This window comes from Zingiber officinale, chromosome 3B, assembly GCF_018446385.1.
Source record: "Zingiber officinale cultivar Zhangliang chromosome 3B, Zo_v1.1, whole genome shotgun sequence".
Lineage (NCBI taxonomy): Eukaryota > Viridiplantae > Streptophyta > Magnoliopsida > Zingiberales > Zingiberaceae > Zingiber > Zingiber officinale.
In genome coordinates this window covers 76,785,904-76,808,420 of record NC_055991.1, presented here as the reverse complement: position 1 = coordinate 76,808,420, position 22,517 = coordinate 76,785,904, and the positions used below count along the sequence as shown (strand labels likewise).

The 22,517-nt window shown below is 30.4% G+C and overlaps 1 long non-coding RNA gene across 26 annotated transcripts in view; it reads right to left on the bottom strand.

Moving 5' to 3' along the window:
• Positions 1-22,517, bottom strand: part of LOC122056581 — a 51,046-nt gene that overhangs the window by 10,838 nt on the left and 17,691 nt on the right. For 4 of the 26 annotated variants that reach the window (XR_006133296.1, XR_006133285.1, XR_006133275.1 and 1 more), the window contains one exon: positions 5,913-6,026. The exons of the other annotated variants lie outside the window; for them this stretch is intronic. This is a non-coding gene — a long non-coding RNA (uncharacterized LOC122056581). The remainder of the gene's footprint in view (positions 1-5,912; positions 6,027-22,517) is intronic. 26 annotated transcript variants of the gene reach the window in all.

Sequence of the window (22,517 nt, the reverse complement as noted above, 5' to 3'; positions counted from 1 at the left end):
CTCTTATTATATCACCATCTATATTTAAATAAATTTTATCTTGTTTTATTGTTGCTAACCTTTTTGGTCTTCCTCTTCCTCGTTTGATATACATGTTTATCATAGTTTCACATCGCCTAACTGGAGCATTTATTGGTCGTCTAAGTACATGTCCGTACCATCTTAAACGTGTCTCTCGGAATTTTTCCTCAATAGATGCAACTCCGACTTTCTCTCTAATGTTCTCATTTCTTATTTTGTCCATCCTCGTATGTCCACACATCCACCTTAACATCCTCATCTCTGCAACTCTCATCTTCTGCTCATGTGCTCAAGTCATAGCCCAACATTCAGCTCCATATAACATAGCAGGTCTAACTGTGATTTTATAACACTCGACGCTCCCCTCCATTTCTGTAACGACCCGGCCCTTTGGTCTCTTGGGCGGCCCTTGCAGCGGCCCAACTGGCGGCCCTTATGTCGTCGGCCCATTTGGCGACCTCTAATGTCGTCGACTGATGAAGTGAGATCATCTCACTTGGTTACCAGTATTCATAAACTCTAATACTTAAGCCTGGAGGTTTAGAGTTCGAATCCTGGGGGAGGCAAAAATCCACTACCAGAGGTGGAAAGTCCTAGTGAGTAACGGCACGGCCAAAGGGTCGTCAGTCGACAACATTAGAGGTCGCCAAATGGGCCGACGACATAAGGGCCGCCAGTTGGGCCGCTGCAAGGGCCGCCCAAGAGGCCAAAGGGTCGGGTCGTTACAATGAAAAGGCGCCTTTTTATTGTAACGACCCGGCCCTTTGGCCTCTTGGGTGGCCCTTATGTCGTCGGCCCATTTGGCGACCTCTAATGTCGTCGACCGACGACCCTTTGACCGTGCAGTTACTCACTAGGACTTTCCACCCCTGGCAGTGGATTTTTGCCTCCCCCAGGATTCATAAACTCTAGTAGCCGCTCACTTGGCTACCAGGATTCATAAACTCTACTACTTAGCCTGGAGGTCTAGAGTTCGAATCCTGGGAAAGGCAAAAATCCACTGCCAGGGGTGGAAAGTCCTAGTGAGTAACGGCACGGCCAAGGGTCGTCGGTCGACGACATTAGAGGTCGCCAAATGGGCCGACAACATAAGGGGCCGCCAGTGGGTCACCGCAAGGGCAGCCCAAGAGGCCAAAGGGCCGGGTCGTTACAATTTCACCCATCTTGCTTGTATTCTATGTAAGACATCTCTCTCAATCCCTCCATCGTTTTGCAAAAATGATTCTAAATATTTAAATCTCTCGATTCCGGGCAACTTGTCCCTCCAAGATTCTAGTTTAGTATTTACTCCTTCACGTATTTCATGTACCAAAATAATATCATCTGCAAACAACATGCACCACGGTACTGTGTCTTGAGTGTGCACAGTGAGTTCGTCCATAATTAGTGTAAAAAAATAGGGACTTAGAGCTAATCCTTGATGTAACCCTATCTTTATTAGAAATGCTTCAGTTACTCCACCTGAAGGAAGTCCTTATTCTGTTTGTTACATCCTCGTACATATTCTTAATTAGTTCAATATTTATTACGCTAATACCTCTCTTTTCTAAAATTCTTCATATAATTTCTCTTAGGACTCTATCATAAGTTTTTTCTAAGTCAATGAATACCATGTGTAGATCTTGTTTTTGCTCCCGATATTTTTCAATTAATTGTCTAATAAGATGTATAGCTTCTATTGTCGACCTTCTAGGCATGAACCCAAATTGATTTTCTATCACTGTGGTCTCCTTCCTTAATCATTTTTCTATTACTTTTTCTCAAAGTTTCATAGCATGACTCATTAGTTTAAAACCTGATAGTTTGCATAATTTTGTATGTCTTCCTTATTCTTATATAAGGGAACTAGACTACTTATGAGGCATTGATCAAGCATTTTTTTTTGTTTTCAATATCATGTTAAATAATTTTGTAAGTCATTCAATACCTTATTTCCCTAAGCACTTCCATACCTTTATCGAAATATCATTTGGTCCAACGGCTTTTCCATTGTGCATCTCATTTAAAGTTTGTTTTACTTCTGAAGTTTGAATTCTACGATAAAAATTAAAATTTCTATACTCATTTGACCTACTTAAATTACCTAAGTTAAGTTGGTCACCTAAACTTTCATTAAAAAAATGATAAAAATACCTCTTCTACCACTCTTTTATTTCTCCATCGTTTACTAATGCCCTATTACATTTATCTTTAATACATTTTATTTGGCTAAGATCTCGTGTTTTCCTTTCTCTCACTTTAGCTATTCTATAAATATCTCTTTCCCCTTCTTTTGTATCTAATTTTTGATATAATCGTTCAAAAATTTTATTTTTTGCTTCACTCACTAATTTCTTAGCTTCTTTCTTGGCTATTGTATATTTTTTTAAGTTTTTCTCGTTCTTACAAATATATAATTCCTTATAAGCTATTCGTTTTTCCTTTACTTTCTCTTGTACTTTCTCATTCCACCACCAAGATTCTTTACTTAGTGGTGCATGTCCCTTTGACTCACCGAGTACACTCTTAGCTACTATTTTCAATTTTGATATCATCTTATCCCATGTTGTATTAGAGTCATCATATATTTCAGTACTTCTACCTTCTCCTTAAATATATTTCGTTTTTCATCCTTTAACTTTCACCACTTAATTCTAGGAATCGTATATATTTTTTTTCTATTGATACTATGTTTGAGGCGTATCCAACACTACTACCCTATGTTGGGTAGTTAAGCTTTTTTTAGGGATAACTTTGCAATATTTACAAATCTTTCTATCCTTCTTCCTAACCATAAGAAAGTCAATTTGCGATTTATTATTCCCACTTTTGAATGTGACTAAGTGTTCTTCTCTTTTCTCAAAAAACGTATTAGCTATAAGGTCATATAAAAAGGGCAGCTCGGTGCACGAAGCTCCCGCCAAGCGAGATCACAAGGAAGGATCCATTGTATGCAGCCTTATCCTCCTATGAAATGATTTTAATAGGAGGTGATCTAAATGGGCATGTCGAAGTGAAAAATGAGAAATATGAGAGAGTACATGAGAGTTATGGATTTGAAACGAAGAATGAGGAAGGGAAAACTATATTAGATTTTGCGATAGCATATGACCTTATATTAGGTCATAATATAAGGTCATATGCTATCGCAAAATCTAATATAGTTTTCCCTTCCTCATTCCTCGTTCCAAACTCATAACTCTCATGTACTCTCTTATATTCTTCATTTTTCACTCCGACATGCCCATTTAGATCACCTCCTATTAAAATCATTTCATTTAATGGAATATTTTGTAATATTTCATTTAAGTCCTCCCAAAACCAAGTTTCTTTCGCCACTATTATCTTAAGGGCTATAATTCTATCCCCTTTTCTAACTACTCTTACAACTTCATCCTTTAACAAACTATCTACAATAATACCACTCCATTTCTTGCTTTACTCTTTCCAGTATACCATAACTTAAAACCTGAGTTCTCTATCATCTTTGCCTTCACGCCTGTCCATTTTGTCTCTTGTACACACAAAATACTAATTCTTCTCCTAATCATCATATCTATTATTTCCATTGATTTACCAGTTAGAGTTCATATGTTCCATGTTCCAAATCTTAGATTATTAGTTTTCATATCATATTCATTCTTATCCAACAAAGTTAGGGAAAAATAAAGAAAATAAAAGTAATAGAGGATGAGGATTTAACAAAAAATTAGATCAAACATTTTGAATATTAGTTGAAGAAAGACAAATATGAATAAATAAGGAAAACATAGAGTAGCGATAGAAAAAAACAATAAGTTGAAGAAAAAGAACAATAAATAAAAAAAATTGAAAAAGAACAAGATAAAGAAAAAGAAATGAAGATGGCAAGCAGATGGAGGAAGAAATTGAAAGAATAATAGATAAAGAACAAAAAAGAATAAACAAGGATCGAAAAAGAAGATGAGGGAAGGAAACAAAAGCATACAAAGGATGATAAAAAGACGTAAACAAAGGTGAAGAAAAGCACAAAGGATAGGGCTTTAGTGGTAAAAAAAGACAAAAATAAGTATATATAAGATTGATGAACAATATTTAAAATAGAGTAAAGAAAAACAAAAAGGAAGGAAAAAGGGAAGATGAAAAAAAAGATCCAGTAGAAGAAAAAAAGAATTAAATAGGATTAATTTAGGAAGATGAAAAAGAAAAAAAAAGTCAAAAATAAAGAGAAACCCATAAATAAAGCATGACAAGAAGATGAAAGAGAAGGGAAGTGAAAGAAAAATAAACAAAAAATTAAGAAAAATAAACAAACATCAAGAGAAGAAGACAAGGAAAGAGAAAGAAAAGTATACAAATAAGACGAGAAAAAGAATGACGATAAAAAAAGACATAAGGTGAAAAAAGCACAAGGACAAAGGAAGAGTTGTAAAAGAGTTAGAAAAAGGAAGTACATAGCCTAGAAGAGAAAATACACATTGACAGAGAAGAATGGCATAGGTAACTAGTACACATTCATACTAACTCGACCTATATATTTAAATCATTCTTGGCTTATATTGGCTACTAAATTTTAACTTCCCAATGAGTACCCACATATTATATTGATAAGACGACCTTAAATTTAATTAATTTAATATTATGTAACAAAATAGGTTGTAGGTCAAATCATGTAGTAAATACATAGCCTTATGCCATTCCAATAAAAATTGAGAGGAAAGATAAAAATTGAAAAAATAAAGGATGATCTAGAAGAAAATTAAAAATTATAGGTGAATAAAAGTTATTGGAGGAGAATAATAGAGTGCCTATAAAGTAGACAAAAAATAAAAAAATAAACCTCATGAGAAGAGGGAGGAGAAAGAGAAGTAGACATAATTTTAAAAAATAGACAAGGCTCAAGGAGGAAGAAGACGGGAAGGGGAGAAATAAAATTATACAAAGAAGATAACATAAAAAATGATGATAAGAAAATATAAGCAAAGATTAAGAAAAGCATAAAGACAAGAGAAGAGTCATAAAGATGAAAGTAAATAAATAAGGCATTAAAAAATGAACAAGTGAATGGAGTAGATAAAAAAAGGGGAAGAGGAGAGACCAAACAACTAAAATTAAGAATGATGAAAATTAGAATAAAAAATAAAGGTATTGATTAATGAATAAGAAATTAAAATAAAAAACATAAAATTATCAAATGGTGAACTAAAAGAAGAAAGCAATGGTAAAAAATAAAGAGAGGCACAAGGTGAATTAATATAAAAAATGAAAATTAAGGAAGAAAAAAGACCACAAATTAAGTGAACTCATAGAAAATAAATAATATAAATTGAACAAGAATAAGAATAAAAAGGGACCAGGTAAAAGAAAATAAGCTACAAGGTGAGAAAAAAACAAACATTAGAAGAGAAAGACGAGACAAATCAAAGAAACAAGAGGAAAAAAGAAGTTAAAGATAAAGAAAAGCACATGTCAAAGCAACAAAAGCACAAGAAGACAGTAGTATACAAATAGGAGAAGAGGAAATAAAAAAGGAACAAAAAAAAGAGGTAGAAAAAGATAAAAACACAAATGAGGAAATGATAAGAAGAGCAAGGTTAAGAGCAACGTTAGGTTAGGATTAGAAGAGTATACTAACACAATGGAATACTTGAAGATCTTATAATAAAAGACTCAAATAATTCAAGTAATTGAATTTGTAGGATACTAAGCTATTTTTATCAAAGAAAAAGAAATTGCTACAAGAACAACAAAAGATGCATTAACAAATATGAAAAAAAAACATAAATTGTCAACCAAAAAAATTTTTTTACACTATAAAGCTCCCTGTAAAAGAGTTAACATATAGGAGCAATAAGGGTGAAAAGGAGAAGCATGAGTGAATGGAAAAAAAAGGCAAGCATACGAAGGAAACAAAGTAGCAAAGATGGTTGTACCAATTCTATTGTCTTTCCATTTTGTTGGGAGAAGATTAGCTTTCTAAATAGCAAGCAAAGAAAAGATCTTCATCAAGTACACAAAGTTCATAATTCAGCAAATGAATTCTGAAACTGTAACAGAGAAAAAAACAATTAGAATGTTAGTTCATTTCTAGAATTTTGTCAAGAAGAAATGAAAGAAACTACAGTTTTGTTGCAGTGATACTTAAATCAAAGCTTGTGCTATCTTATTTCCAAGTTTCAACACGTCCTTTGCAAGATTTTTCATGATTCGAATTTGTAGTCCAAATTTTTATAATTAAATTATTGATTTCCTTATTCAGGAAGGAATTGAGTATTGTCTTGATTTTGTTTGTGTGCAATTAATTTATGCAATTCTCTAATCGGAAAATGTTCAATTAAACTTGTGACCACCTCATTGTCATTTGTTGTTCTTTTCTTTCCAAGATTTACATGGTTCAAAGCATACAACTTCAATGAATTGAAATTTCGAAACTTTCCATCTTCATTCCAGAACAAGAATCAGTAAATTGGCATGAGTTGAAAAAAAAGTTACAACCAAGGAAGTAAATAAGAAAAAGGGGAAAAGATTAAATACGAAGGAAGATAAAAATAATTCCCAACATAATGGAATTACATCAGTTGGATTTGAAGCAGAAGTTGTAGAGGACTTCTGAAACTGTATTTTGAATTGCAGTGCAAAAATTAAGCAACCTATTATTCTCCTCATCAATATGCAATGAACCACCATTGTCTTCTGATACCAGCCTATTAGATATTTATGTTTTAGATGGTCTTCTTCCTTCATGCTGTACAGACTTGGATGTTTTGATATTCTGCCTACTGCAGTTGAGGAGGTCTCTATTTTACAACACTTGTAGAATTTGTAGTGGGGTTTATAGGAAGTTGAATTACTTGAGATAAACATTAAGTTTAGAAGATCATGGAAATATAGATGTTATCATTTAAGCCATTGTGGAATCTTAAATTAGTCACAAAAAAAAAAGAAGTTATGAACAGAAATTAGCAGGAACTCAAAGGATCTATAACTTAGCGTCTAAAACAAGTTGAGTGCCAATTCTCTGTGTTGATTCTCAGCAACAACAACTGCAATTCAACCTCCTATTCTCCTAGTGCTAAATGAGAGTCAAGGACCAGTTGAGCCCTTCATAACGCAAGATGAAATTACCTCAACTCTCAGATACTTAAACTTAATCCAAGGAGTTCACATTTGTTTATGTTGAAGAGTGTGAGCTAATACCTAAATGTGAATTGTTTCTTGAAAACCTTAAGAGTACTTGCACTTACTTTATCGTATAAACCCCTTCATGATTGGAATCTTGCATTTACTTAATGCTGCAATCTAGCTTCAAATTTCAGCATCCCTTCAGAAATTTCCTAAATTTGACAACAAGGACACAACCTACAAGCTATTTTAAGGAAGGAGGTGAAGTAGAGCTGCCGGAGAGAAAAAGGAAGTCTAGAGGAGAGAAGAAAATAAAAAACGCAAGATAAACATAAAGAAAATGAAAATTAAGGAAGAAAAAAGACCGCAAAAGAAGTGAACTCATAGAAAATAAAATAACAATAGTTGAAAGAGAAAAAGAATAAAAAGAGACAAAACAAAAGAAAATAAGCTATGAAGAGATAAAAAAAGGAGACGAAATCAAAGAAACAAAATGAAAAAGGAAGTTAAAGATAAAGAGAAGCACATGTTGAAGCAACAAAAGGACAAGAACACAAAAAACAAATAGAAGAAGAAGAAGAAAGAGAAAAAGAAAAGAAAAAAGTAGAAAGAGAAAAACACAAATAAGGAAAAGATAAGAAGAGCCCGTTTAGAATAGGGTTAGAAGGGCATAGTTTGTTGAATGAAAAACTTGAAGCTCTTGTGCTAAAAGATCAAATGTAATTCAAGTAATTGAAATTGTAACACCCCAAATTTCATGATTTGGAGTCCTAAAATACCTTATTAAAATCTAGAAATGGTTTAGAAAAATTCTAGAGATTTTTAGGAATTTATAGAGTATTTTTATGCAATTTTTGGAGGTCGTTTGCTATTTTTACTAAACGAAAAAAGTTTTGACAAAAAATGTCCAAGCCGAGGTTTGAACCACCGACCTTTGACTCGGTCAAAACCCTGCTGACCAACTGTGCTGGCGGTTGTTGCTAGTAAATTAGGAAGTGAAATATATTTAAGCTATAGTTGGAACGTTTAAAATAAATTGGAATAAAAAGTGCGCGGCGGAGGAATCGAAGCCCAAACCTTTGATTCGGTTAAAAGCCGGCTGACCAGGTGGGCAAACAGATTTTTCTGTTTAGAAAAGGTAGGAAAATTATTTAACAAGTTAACAGAATATGAAGATTATAAAGAGGGATAAGTTGAGGTGGTAAATTCCCAAAACCGAAAACCCTTTTCCCTCTCCTTTCCTCTCCCGATCGAGAGCGACGGCGTCGGCTTCTCTCGGGTAGAAACGAAGAAGAGGGCTAGGGCTTCACCTCTATCTCCTCCTCCCGTGCACCTTCTCCTCTCGAGCGACAGTGAAGAAGAAGCCCGTGAGCGCCTTGTCAAGGAGGACGCACGGACACGAAGGGAAGAGGCCGAGATCGTGAGCTCCTCCGAAACCCTAGAGCTGCCTTTCTCCTTCGGTAGTAAGCTCAAGAACAGCAAGGTAAGTTGCTACTCACCTGCAGTAGGATAGCTCCGAGGTTTAATCTTTGATTCCCTCCTTGTTTCCGAAGCTTTGCATGAGTTCCTTTGCTTTCTCTGTTTTCGAATTGTGCTGCACAGATTTGCTTATTTGCTGTTTCTGCGGAAGCATGCCTAAGAATCCTGTACAAAGTTAACATGCTAGGGATTTAGTTTTCTAGTTTTGATTGTTCCTTCTTTGCATTCGGTACATACTGTACAGAATTAACTTGCTAGGGATTTAGTTTCCTACTTTATTTTCGGAATATGCTATACAGGATTGGAGATTTTAATGTAATTTCTAGTATTGGTGAGAAATCTGAAGGGGGGTATGTCAAGGCTGCGGGCTGTTAAAGTATTTAATGGTTTTGTGAAGTGTTCAGGATTTCTAGTGCAGGTTCTGTTGGGGATAAGTATACCTGGACAAATAACAGAATATGGAAGAGGTTAGATAGGATTTTTAATGTCTCCCTCTTGGAATGAAAAGGATTTAGTTGGTGCTATGTTCATGGGCACGAATAGTCTCGTTTGAGTTTACTGTTTAGTTCCGGTTTGAGCTGAGCATGGGGAATAAACAGCTTTAGTTCTAGGAGTATCCAGTTAGATCTTTAGTAGTCTATTAGACTAGCAGTTTGATTTTTGTGTGGATATGTTTTAGTGCTAAATCTGGAATTTGGCAGACTTAAAGACAAGTTTTGCTTGGGGATCTAATACTGTCAGGATTTCTTTTAGTAGACACGGTTTGGTAGAGTTAGCACTTGGTGATAAAATTCGAGTTTATCCCTGCTAGTTTGATAAATGTCATGGGTATTGCTTGCTGTTCCTTGAAGCACTGGGTCTAGTATAGCAAGTTTTAGTTGCAATTTATCAGTTTCCTCATGCTTTGCCTTGATTGGAAATAGCTTAGAAATGTAGACCATTAAGTGCAGACTTTTCTTTAAGTATTTAGTTCTTTAGCAGTGCAGATTTTAGATAAGCTTAGTATGCAGAGTTTTGATAAGCTTAGTATGCAGATTTTGTTAAGCTTAGTATGCAGATTTAGATAAGCTTAGTATGCAGACTTCTGTTAAGTTAGTATGCAAATTTTTTTATTAAGCTAGCATGCAGATTTCTGTTAAGCAAGTGCAGATTTTGTTAAGCTAGTATGCGTATTTCTGTTAAGCTATTATGCAGATTTTTATTGAGCTAGTATGCAGATTTCTGTTGAGTATTAGTGCAGATTTTTTATAACTATTGTATGTGCAGATTTCTTTTGTATGCTATGCATGATTATGTGTTACATAGTTAGTTTCATTCATAGATGCATACGAAAGATACCCTAACAGTATTTTGGATTTAAGAAAAGTATAAGAAAGATAAAGAAAAGTATAAGAAAGATAAAGAAAAGAAAGAAAAGGTCGAGGCCTTAAGTAGATCCCAAAGTCAAGACTTTAGGGATTTTTGGCACACAAGGTGCCTATTAAAATGCCGAGGCATTTAAAGAAGAAGTAATTAAGATTATAAGTATTTTACTTTTAAGAAGAGGCTAGTACCCGACTTCCGAGGTTGTCGTTAAACAAATCCAGGTGTCCAATTCCGAGGACTTGGCCCTAGTAGACCGAGGTCTGCTCTTTTAGAATTGGTGGCTCGCTACTAGTTAGGGAACGCGCATAAGATGGTACTATGCCTGGGCCCAAGAAGAAGTTGATTACTATTTTGAAGTATTATAAGTATAAGTTTTTGAACAAGTAAAGCAAGTTTTACATAAGTATAAAGTATTAAAGAATAAGTCTTTAAGCAAGTGAAATAAGATTCAGAAGGTGTTTAGAATTCAGTAAGTTTAGTTCTTTATGCTAGCATGATTGTATAGATTTACTTTACATATTTAGCCTTTCAGTATGTTTCTTTCACTAGTAGATGAGCATGAGTAGATTCCTTTTGAGCATTCAGTTTTAGATTTCAGTATATCCTCATGCATATTGAGATTTTGTGAGTTAGATAGCACTTACTAAGCAAATTTTGCTTATAGACTACACTTCCTCTTACTGCAGATACAGGAAAGGAAAAGATATAGAAAGGAAGGCGACAAGGTGGCGCGGATGGTGTGTGATGCCAGGACTATGGAAGCCTTGGGACTTAGTTTAAGAATTTATTAAGATTGTCATTTATTAAGAATGTATTAGATGAGTCATTTAGTCTTCCGCTGTTAGTTAATTGTATGTTTTTATTTTGTTTCCGCTATTCATTACTTGCATGATTTGATTTCATTAAACTGCGTGGTGATGTTATTCCTTTTGTGTGTTTGATATGTGTTTCAGTATGTATGTCAGTTTAAGGTCACCGATACAGGGGAGACTCTGCCGAAATTTTTCGGTAGGGTTTCCATGTGATTTTTAATCATACCGGTTAAGTAGAGTTAGTAGTTAAGTAACGGTCATCCTTAGAGAGTAGTAGTAGTAAGAAGGGTGGTCGTTACAATTTCAGCATTATGATATAAAAGGTGAATTTATTTTAACAAAATTGTAATGACATTAAACCATTTAAATAAAATAATGAAAGTCTATAAACAAAATATAGATTAGCCATGCACATCAATGATCAGAAATATAATGGAAAATAAGATACTAAGCTATTTTCATCAAAGAAAAAGGAATTGCTACAAAAACAACAAAAGATGCATTAATGAATATGAAAATAAAAAACTTAAATTGTAAATCAAAGAGGATCATTAATTTTTTTACACTATAAAGATATATGTGAGAGAGACAACATACACTAGCAAGAAGGGTGATTAGACTTAAAAGGAGAAGCACAAGTGAAATGGAAAAAAAAAAAAAAAGACAATCATACGAAGGAAACAAAGTGCAAAAAATAAAGCAAAAAAGATCAAGCAAAGAAAGTGCAAACTTGGATAAAGGTTACAAGAATATAGTATGTCGAATGGAACAACTTGAAGTTCTAATAAAATCCTCAATTTATTAAATTTAAGAAATAGTGTGAAAAATTAATTTACGTTAAACAAATAGTGCTCACATTAAACAATTCTAATGACATAATTAGACTACACACAAAACATAAATCAACTATGGACATCATTATCACAATTCAAATGCAAAATAAAAAATGCAAGTAAGCTATATTTTCAAAAAAAAAAAAAAATCTAACAAAGAAAACACCATGGAGAGTGCATTATCTAATACGAAAAGCATAGTTAAATTGTAAACAAAAAAGGATTATCAAATATTAATTGAGACAGAGGACAAAGAGGAAGTAGATAGAATTGAAGATCAACATTTAGAATTCACTAAAAGGAAACAAGAAGCAAGAAATAGTAAAAATAGAAAACGAAAAAGAAGAAAAATAATTAGAGAACAAATTAGGGAAGAAGAAAAAGAAGCAAAAAAGTTAGGAAAAAAAAAGAAAATAAAAGTAATATAGGACGAAGATTTATCAAAAAAATTAGATCAAACATTTTGAATATCAATAGAAGAAAGACAAATATGAATACAACTAAAGAAAACAAAGAGGGTAGCAATAAAAAAATAATAATTTGAAGAATAAAAAGAACAATAAACGAAAAAAAATGAAAATGACCAAGACAAAGAAAAGGACGAAAGAAGAGATAATCAAAAGTTATAGTGAAAAATGAAAAGTGGATAAAAAATAATAAACAAGGACAGAGTAAGAAGACAGAGGGAAGAAAACAAAAGCATACAAAGAAGAAGAGAAAAAAATCAAGATGATAAAAAGACATAAGCAAAGGTGAAGAAAAGCACAAAGGACAAGGTAAGAGTGGTAAAAGAAGACAAAATATATATATATAGGATTGACTAACAATATTTAAAATAGAGTAAAGAAGGAAAGAAAAAAAGGAATAAAAGGAACAAGATCTAGAAAAAAAAAAGAAAAAGAATTAAAGAGGATTAATTCGGAAAGATGAAAAAGGAAAAAAAAGAAGACAAATATAAAGAACAATAAAAAAACTTCAAGAGAAGAAGACAAGGAGGAAATAGAGAGATAAGTATACAATAAGATCATAAAAAAAAAGACATGAGACAAAAAAAGCACAAGGACAAAGGAAGAGTTGTAAAAAAGTACAAAAAGGAAGTAGGTAGTGTAGAAAAGAAAATACACATTGATAGAGAAGAATGACATAGGTAACCAGTACACATTTATACCAACTCGACCTACTAAAGTGAGATTCCAATATATTTAAATCGTTCTTGGCTTATATATTGGCTACTAAATTTTAGCTTCCCAATGCGTACCCACATATTATATTGATAAGACGACCTTAAATTTAATTAACTTCATGTATTATGTAACTACACATAGGTTGTAGGTCGAATCATGTAGTAAAAAAATATACATAACCTTTTGTCATTCTAATAAAAATTGAGAGAAAAGACAAAAATAGAAAAAATAAAGGATGATCAAGAAGAGAATTAAAAATTATAGGTGAACAAAGTTATTGGAGAATAAAAGAGTGCCCATAAAGTAGACAAAAAAATTTAAAAAATAAACCTCATGAGAAGAGAGAGGAGAAAGAGAAGTAGACAGAATTTTAAAAATATATAAGGATCAAGGAGGAGGAAGAAGAGAAGAGTCATAGAGATGAGAAAGTAGATAAATAAGGTATTAAAAAATGAACAAGCATATGGAGTAGATAATAAAAGAAGGGGAAGAGGAGAGAAAATAATTAAAATCAAGAATGATGAAAATTAGAATAAAAAATAAAGGTATTAATCGATGAATAAGAAATAAAAAATATAAAAATAAATTTATCAAATTGTAAACAAAAAGAAAAAGACAACGGTAAAAAATGAAGAAAGGTACAAAAAAAACCAAAACCCCAAGAAGAAAATAAAGAAAATGAAAATTAAGGAAGAAAAAGGACCACAAAATAAATAATATTAATTGAAAAAAATAAGAACAAATAGAGACCAAGCAAACGAAAATAAGCTAAAAGGAGAGAAAAAAACAAACATTAAAAGAGAAAGACAAGACAAATCGAAGAAACAAGAGGAAAAAAGAAGTTAAAGATGAAACAAAAAAAAGAAAAGAGGTGGAAAAAGAGAAAAACGCAAATGAGGAAATAATTAGAAGAGCATAGTTTGTTGGATGAAATACATTGAAGATCTTGTAAAAAAAGACTCAAGTAATTCAAATAATTGAATTTCAGCATTATGATATATTGGTCAGTTTATTTTAACCAAATTATAATAACATTAAACCATTTGAATAAAACAATGGAAGTCTATAAACAAAATATGGATTCGCCATGCACATCAATGATCACAAATAAAATGGAAAATAAGATATTTTCATCAAAGAAAAAGGAACTGCTACAAGAACAACAAACATTAATGAATATGAAACTAAAAAACTTAAATTGTAAACCAAAGAGGATTATTAATTTTTTTCACACTATAAAGTTATATGTGAGAGAGGCAACATACAGTAGTAGCAAGAAGGGTGATTTGACTTAAAAGGAGAAGCACAAGTGAAATGGGAAAAAAAAAAAAATCATATGAAGGAAACAAAGTACAAAAAATAAAGCAAAAAAGATCAAGAAAAGAAAGTGCAAAGTTGGATAAGGGTTACAAGAATATAGTATGTCGAATGGAACAACTTGAAGTTCTAATAAAATCCTCAATTTATCAAATTTAAGAAATAGTGTGAAAAGTTAATTTACGTAAAACAAATAGTGCTCACATTAAACAATTCTAATGACATAATTAGACTACACACAAAACATAAATCAACTCTGGACATCATTATCACCATTCCAATGCAAAATAAAATATGCAAGTAAGCTAAAAGTACTATGGAGAGTGCATTATCAAATATGAAAAGCATAGTTAAATTGTAAACAAAAAAGGATTATCAAATATTAGTTGAGTCAGAAGACAAAGAGGAAGTAGATAGAATTGAAGATCAACATTTAGAATTCACTAAAAGGAAACAAGAAGCAAGAAATAGTAAAAATAGAAAACGAAAAAGATGAAGAAAAATAATTAGAGAACAAATTAGGAAAGAAGAAAAAGAAGCAAAAAGGTTAGGAAAAAAAAATAAATAAAAGTAATATAAGATGAAGATTTATCAAAAAAATTAAATCAAACATTTTGAACATTAGTAGAAGAAAGACAAATATGAATACAACTAAGGAAAACATAGAGAATAGCAATAAAAAATAATAATTTGAAGAATACAAAGAACAATAAATGAAAAAAAATGAAAATCAACAAGATAAAGAAAAGGACGAAAGAAGAGATAATCAAAAGTTATGGTGGAAAATGAAAAGAAAATAAAAATTATAAAAAACAAAGAAGAATAAACAAGGATAGAGGAAGAAGACAAGGAGGGAAGAAAACAAAAACATACAAAGAAGAAGAGAAAAAAAAATCAAGATGATAAAAAGACATAAGCAAAGGTGAAGAAAAGCACAAAGGACAAGGGAAGAGTGGTATAAGAAGACAAAATATATATATATATAGGATTGAATAACAATATTTAAAATAGAGTAACAAGAAGGAAAGAAAAAAGGGAATACAAGGAACAAGATCTAGTAAAGAAGAAGCAAAAAAGAAAGAAAAAGAATTAAAGAGGATTAATTCGGAAAGATGAAAAAGGAAAAAAAGAGACAAATATAAAGAGAAACCCATAAAATGGAAGAGAAGGGAAGCGAAAGAAAAATAAACAAAAAATTAAAAACAATGAATAAACTTCAAGAGAAGAAGACAAGGAGGAAAGAGAAACAAAAGTATACAAATAAGATGATAAAAAAAAGACATGAGACAAAAAAAGCACAAGGACAAAGGAAGAGTTGTAAAAAAGTACAAAAAGGAAGTAGATAGTGTAGAAAAGAAAATACACATTGATAGAGAAGAATGACATAGGTAACTAGTACACATTCATACCAACTCGACCTACTAAAGTGAGATTCCAATATATTTAAATCGTTCTTGGCTTATATATTGGCTCTTAAATTTTAGCTTCCCAATGGGTACCCACATATTACATTGATAAGACGACCTTAAATTTAATTAACTTCATGTATTATGTAACTACACATAGGTTGTAGGTCGAATCAAGTTGTAAAAAAATATACATAACCTTTTGTCATTCTAATAAAAATTGAGAGAAAAGACAAAAATAGAAAAAATAAAGGATGATCAAGAAGAGAATTAAAAATTATAGGTGAATAAAGTTATTGGAGAATAAAAGAATGCCCATAAAGTAGACAAAAAATTTAAAAAATAAACCTCATGAGAAGAGAGAGGAGAAAGAGAAGTAGACAGAATTTAAAAAAATAGATAAGGATCAAGGAGGAGGAAGAAGAGAAGAGTCATAGAGATGAGAAAGTAGATAAATAAGGCATTAAAAAATGAGCAGGCATATGGAGTAGATATTAAAAAAAGGGGAAGAGGAGAAAAAACAATAAAAATCAAGAATGTTGAAAATTAGAATAAAAAATAAAGGTATTGAACGATGAATAAGAAATAAAAAATATAAAAATAAATTTATCAAATTGTAAACTAGAAGAAAAAGACAACGGTAAAAAATGAAGAGAGGTACAAAAAAATCAAAAACCCAAGAAGAAAATAAAGAAAATGAAAATTAAGGAAGAAAAACGACCACAAAACAAATAATATTAATTGAAAAAAATAAGAACAAATAGAAACCAGACAAACGAAAATAAGCTAAAAGGAGAGAAAAAAATAAACATTAAAAGCGAAAGACAAGACAAATCGAAGAAACAAGAGGAAAAAAGAAGTTAAAGATGAAACAAAAAAAAAAGAAAAGAGGCGAAAAAAGAGAAAAACGCAAATGAGTAAATAATAAGAAGAGCATAGATTGTTGGATGAAATACCTTGAAGATCTTGTAATAAAAGACTCAAGTAATTCAAGTAATTGAATTTCAGCATTAAGATATAAAGGTCAGTTTATTTTAACCAAATTATAATAACATTAAACCATTTGAATAAAACAATGGAAGTCAATAAACAAAATATGGATTCGCCTGCACATCAATGATCACAAATAAAATGGAAAATAAGATATTTTCATCAAAGAAAAAGGAACTGCTACAAGAACAACAAGCATTAATAAATATGAAACTAAAAAACTTAAACTGTAAACCAAAGAGGATCATTAATTTTATTCACACTATAAAGTTATATGTGAGAGAGACAAACATACAGTAGCAAGAAGGGTGGTTAGACTTAAAAGGAGAAGCACAAGTGAAATGGAAAAAAAAGGGCAATCATACGAAGGAAACAAAGTGCAAAAAATAAAGCAAAAAAGATCAAGAAAAGAAAGTGCAAAGTTGGATAAGGGTTACAAGAATATAGTATGTCGAATGGAACAACTTGAAGTTCTAATAAAATCCTCAATTTATCAAATTTAAGAAATAGTGTGAAAAGTTAATTTACGTTAAACAAATAGTACTCACATTAAACAATTCTAATGACATAATTAGACTACACACAAAACATAAATCAACTACGGACATCATTATCACAATTCCAATGCAAAATAAAATAAGCAAGTAAACTATATTTTAAAAAAAAAATCTAACAAAGAAAGTACCATGGAGAGCGCATTATCTAATATGAAAAGCATAGTTAAATTGTGAACAAAAAAGGATTATCAAATATTAGTTGAGTCAAAAGACAAAGAGGAAGTAGATAGAATTGAAGATCAACATTTATAATTCACTAAAAGAAAACAAGAAGCAAGAAATAGTAAAAATAGAACACGAAAAAGAAGTAGAAAAATAATTAGAAAACAAATTAGGAAAGAAGAAAAATAAGCAAAAAAGTTAGGAAAATAAAAGTAATATAAGACAAAGATTTATCAAAAAAATTTGATCAAAAAATTTGAATATTAGTAGAACAAAGACAAATATGAATACAACTAAGGAAAACATAGAGAGTGGCAATAAAAAATAATAATTTGAAGAATAAAAAGAACAATAAATGAAAAAAAAAATGAAAATGAACAAGATAAAGAAAAGGACGAAAGAATAGATAATCAAAAGTTATAGTGGAAAATGAAAAGAAAATAAAAATTATAAAAAACAAAGAAGAATAAACAAGGATAGAGGAAGAAGACAAGGAGGGAAGAAAACAAAAGCATACAAAGAAGAAGAGAAAAAAAAATCAAGATGATAAAAAGACATAAGCAAAGGTGAAGAAAAGCACAAAGGACAAGGGAAGAGTGGTAAAAGAAGACAATATATATATATATATATATATATAGGATTGAATAACAATATTTAAAATAGAGTAACAAGAAGGAAAGAAAAAAGGGAATACAAGGAACAAGATCTAGTAAAGAAGAAGAAAAAAAGAAAGAAAAAGAATTAAAGAGGATTAATTCGGAAAGATGAAAAAGGAAAAAAAGAAGACAAATATAAAGAGAAACTCATAAAATGAAAGAGAAGGGAAGCGAAAGAAAAATAAACAAAAAATTAAGAACAATGAATAAACATCAAGAGAAGAAGACAAGGAGGAAAGAGAAACAAAAGTATACAAATAAGATGATAAAAAAAAGACATGAGACAAAAAAAGCACAAGTATAAAGGAAGAGTTGTAAAAAAGTACAAAAAGGAAGTAGATAGTATAGAAAAGAAAATACACATTGATAGAGAAGAATGACATAGGTAACTAGTACACATTGGCTACTAAATTTTAGCTTCCCAATGGGTACCCACATATTATATTGATAAGACGACCTTAAATTTAATTAACTTCATGTATTATGTAACTACACATAGGTTGTAGGTCGAATCATATAGTAAAAAAATATACATAACCTTTTGTCATTCTATTAAAAATTGAGAGAAAAGACAAAAATAGAAAAAATAAAGGATGATCAAGAAGAGAATTAAAAATTATAGGTGAATAAAGTTATTGGAGAATAAAAGAGTGCCCATAAAGTAGACCAAAAAATTTAAAAAAAAAACCTAATGAGAAGAGAAAGGAGAAAGAGAAGTAGACAGAATTTTAAAAAATAGATAAGGATCAAGGAGGAGGAAGAAGAGAAGAGTCATAGAGATGAGAAAGTAGATAAATAAGGCATTAAAAAATGAACAAGCATATGGAGTAGATAATAAAAGAAGGGGAAGAGGAGAGAAAACAATTAAAATTAAGAATGATGAAAATTAGAATAAAAAATAAAGGTATCGATCGATGAATAAGAAATAAAAAATATAAAAATAAATTTATCAAATTGTAAACTAGAAGAAAAAGACAACGGTAAAAATTGAAGAGAAGTACAAAAAAACCAAAAACCCAAGAAGAAAATAAAGAAAATGAAAATTAAGGAAGAAAAAGGACCACAAAATAAATAATATTAATTGAAAAAAATAAGAACAAATAGAGACCAGGCAAACGAAAATAAGCTAAAAGGAGAGAAAAAAACAAACATTAAAAGAGAAAGACAAGACAAATCGAAGAAACAAGAGGAAAAAAGAAGTTAAAGATGAAACAAAAAAAAAAGAAAAGAGGCGGAAAAAGAGAAAAACGCAAATGAGGAAATAATAAGAAGAGCATAGTTTGTTGGATGAAATACCCTAAAGATCTTGTTATAAAAGACTTAAGTAATTCAAGTAATTGAATTTCAGCATTATGATATAATGGTCAGATTATTTTAACCAAATTATAATAACATTAAACCATTTGAATAAAACAATGGAAGTCTATAAACAAAATACGGATTAGCCATGCACATCAATGTTCACAAATAAAATGGAAAATAAGATATTTTCATCAAAGAAAAAGGAACTGCTACAAGAACAACAAACATTAATTAATATGAAACTAAAAAACTTAAATTGTAAACCAAAGAGGATCATTAATTTTTTTCACACTATAAAGTTATATGTGAGAGAGACGACATACAGTAGCAAGAAGGGTGATTAGACTTAAAAGGAGAAGCACAAGTGAAATGGGAAAAAAAAAAAAGACAATCATATGAAGGAAACAAAGTGCAAAAAATAAAGCAAAAAACATCAAGAAAAGAAAGTGCAAAGTTGGATAAGGGTTACAAAAATATAGTATGTCGAATGGAACAACTTGAAGTTCTAATAAAATCCACAATTTATCAAATTTAAGAAATAGTGTGAAAAGTTAATTTACGTTAAACAAATAGTGCTCACATTAAACAATTCTAATGACATAATTAGACTACACAAAAAACATAAATCAACTGTGGACTTCATTATCACAATTCCAATGCAAAATAAAATATGCAAGTAAGCTATATTTTTTTTAAAAAAAAATCTAACAAAGAAAGTACCATGGAGAGTGCATTATCTACTATGAAAAGCATAGTTAAATTGTAAACAAAAAAGGATTATCAAATATTAGTTGAGTCAGAAGACAAAGAGGAAGAAGATAGAATTGAAGATCAACATTTAGAATTTACTAAAAGGAAACAAGAAGCAAGAAATAGTAAAAATAGAAAACGAAAAAGAAGAAGAAAAATAATTAGAGAACAAATTAGGAAAGAAGAAAAAGAAGCAAAAAAGTTAGGAAAATAAAAGAAAATAAAAGTAATATAAGACGAAGATTTATCAAAAAAATTTGATCAAACATTTTGAATATTAGTAGAAGAAAGACAAATATGAATACAACTAAGGAAAACATAGAGAGTGGCAAAAAAAAATAATAATTTGACGAATAAAAAGAACAATAAATGAAAAAAAATGAAAATGAACAAGATAAAGAAAAGGACGAAAGAAGAGATAATCAAAAGTTATAGTGGAAAACGAAAATTAAATAAAAATTATAAAAAACAAAGAAGAATAAACAAGGATAGAGGAAGAAGACAAGGAGGGAAGAAAACAAAAGCATACAAAGAAGAAGAGAAAAAAAATCAAGATGATAAAAAGACATAAGCAAAGGTGAAGAAAAGCACAAAGGACAAGGGAAGAGTGGTAAAAGAAGACTATATATATATATATATATAGGATTGAATAACAATATTTAAAATAGAGTAACAAGAAGGAAAGAAAAAAGGGAATACAAGGAACAAGATCTAGTAAAGAAGAAGAAAAAAAGAAAGAAAAAGAATTAAAGAGGATTAATTCGGAAAGATGAAAAAGGAAAAAAAGAAGACAAATATAAAGAGAAACCCATAAAATGAAAGAGAAGAGAAGCGAAAGAAAAATAAACAAAAAAATTAGAACAATGAATAAACTTCAAGAGAAGAAGACAAAGAGGAAAGAGAAAGAAAAGTATACAAATAAGAAGATAAAAAAAAGATATGAGACAAAAAAAGCACAAGGACAAAGGAAGAGTTGTAAAAAAGTACAAAAAGGAAGTAGATAGTGTAGAAAAGAAAATACACATTGATAGAGAAGAATGACATAGGTAACCAGTACACATTCATACCAACTCCACCTACTAAAGTGAGATTCCAGTATATTTAAATCATTCTTGGCTTATATATTGGCTCTTAAACTTTAGCTTCCCAATGGGTACCCACATATTATATTGATAAGACGACCTTAAATTTAATTAACTTCATGTATTATGTAACTACACATAGGTTGTAGGTCGAATCAAGTTGTAAAAAAATATACATAACCTTTTGTCATTCTATAAAAATTGAGAGAAAAGACAAAAATAGAAAAATAAAGGATGATCAAGAAGAGAATTAAAAATTATAGGTGAATAAAGTTATTGGAGAATAAAAGAGTGCCCATAAAGTAGACAAAAAATTAAAAAAATAAACCCATGAGAAGAGAGAGGAGAAAGAGAAGTAGACAGAATTTTAAATAATAGATAAGGATCAAGGAGGAGGAAGAAGAGAAGAGACATAGAGATTAGAAAGTAGATAAATAAGGCATTAAAAAATGAACAAGCATATGGAGTAGATAATAAAAGAAGGGGAAGAGGAGAGAAAACAATTAAAATCAAGAATGATGAAAATTAGAATAAAAAATAAAGGTATTGATCGATAAATAAGAAATAAAAAATATAAAAATAAATTTATCAAATTGTAAACTAGAAGAAAAAGACAACGGTAAAAAATGAAGAGAGGTACAAAAAAACCAAAAACCCAAGAAGAAAATAAAGAAAATGAAAATTAAGGAAAAAAAAGGATCACAAAATAAATAATATTAATAGAAAAAAATAAGAACAAATAGAGACCAGGCAAACGAAAATAAGCTAAAAAGAGAGAAAAAAACAAACATTAAAAGAGAAAGACAAGACAAATCGAAGAAACAAGAGGAAAAAAGAAGTTAAAGATGAAACAAAAAAAAAAAAAAAAAGGTGGAAAAAGAGAAAAACGCAAATGAGTAAATAATAAGAAGAGCATAGTTTGTTGGATGAAATACCTTGAAGATCTTGTAATAAAAGACTCAAGTAATTCAAGTAATTGAATTTCAGCATTATGATATAATGGTCAGTTTATTTTAACCAAATTAAAACAACATTAAACCATTTGAATAAAACAATGGAAGTCTATAAACAAAATATGGATTCGCCATGCACAACAATGATCACAAATAAAATGGAAAATAAGATATTTTCATCAAGGAAAAAGGAACTGCTACAAGAACAACAAGCATTAATGAATATAAAACTAAAAAACTTGAATTTTAAACCAAAGAGGATCATTAATTTTTTTCACACTATAAAGTTATATGTGAGAGAGACAGACATACAGTAGCAAGAAGGGTGATTAGACTTAAAAGGAGAAGCACAAGTGAAATGGAAAAAAAAGGCAATCATACGAAGGAAACAAAGTGCAAAAAATAAAGCAAAAAAGATCAAGAAAAGAAAGTGCAAAGTTGGATAAGGGTTACAAGAATATAGTATGTCGAATGGAACAACTTGAAGTTCTAATAAAATCCTCAATTTATCAAATTTAAGAAATAGTGTGAAAAGTTAATTTACGTTAAACAAATAGTGCTCACATTA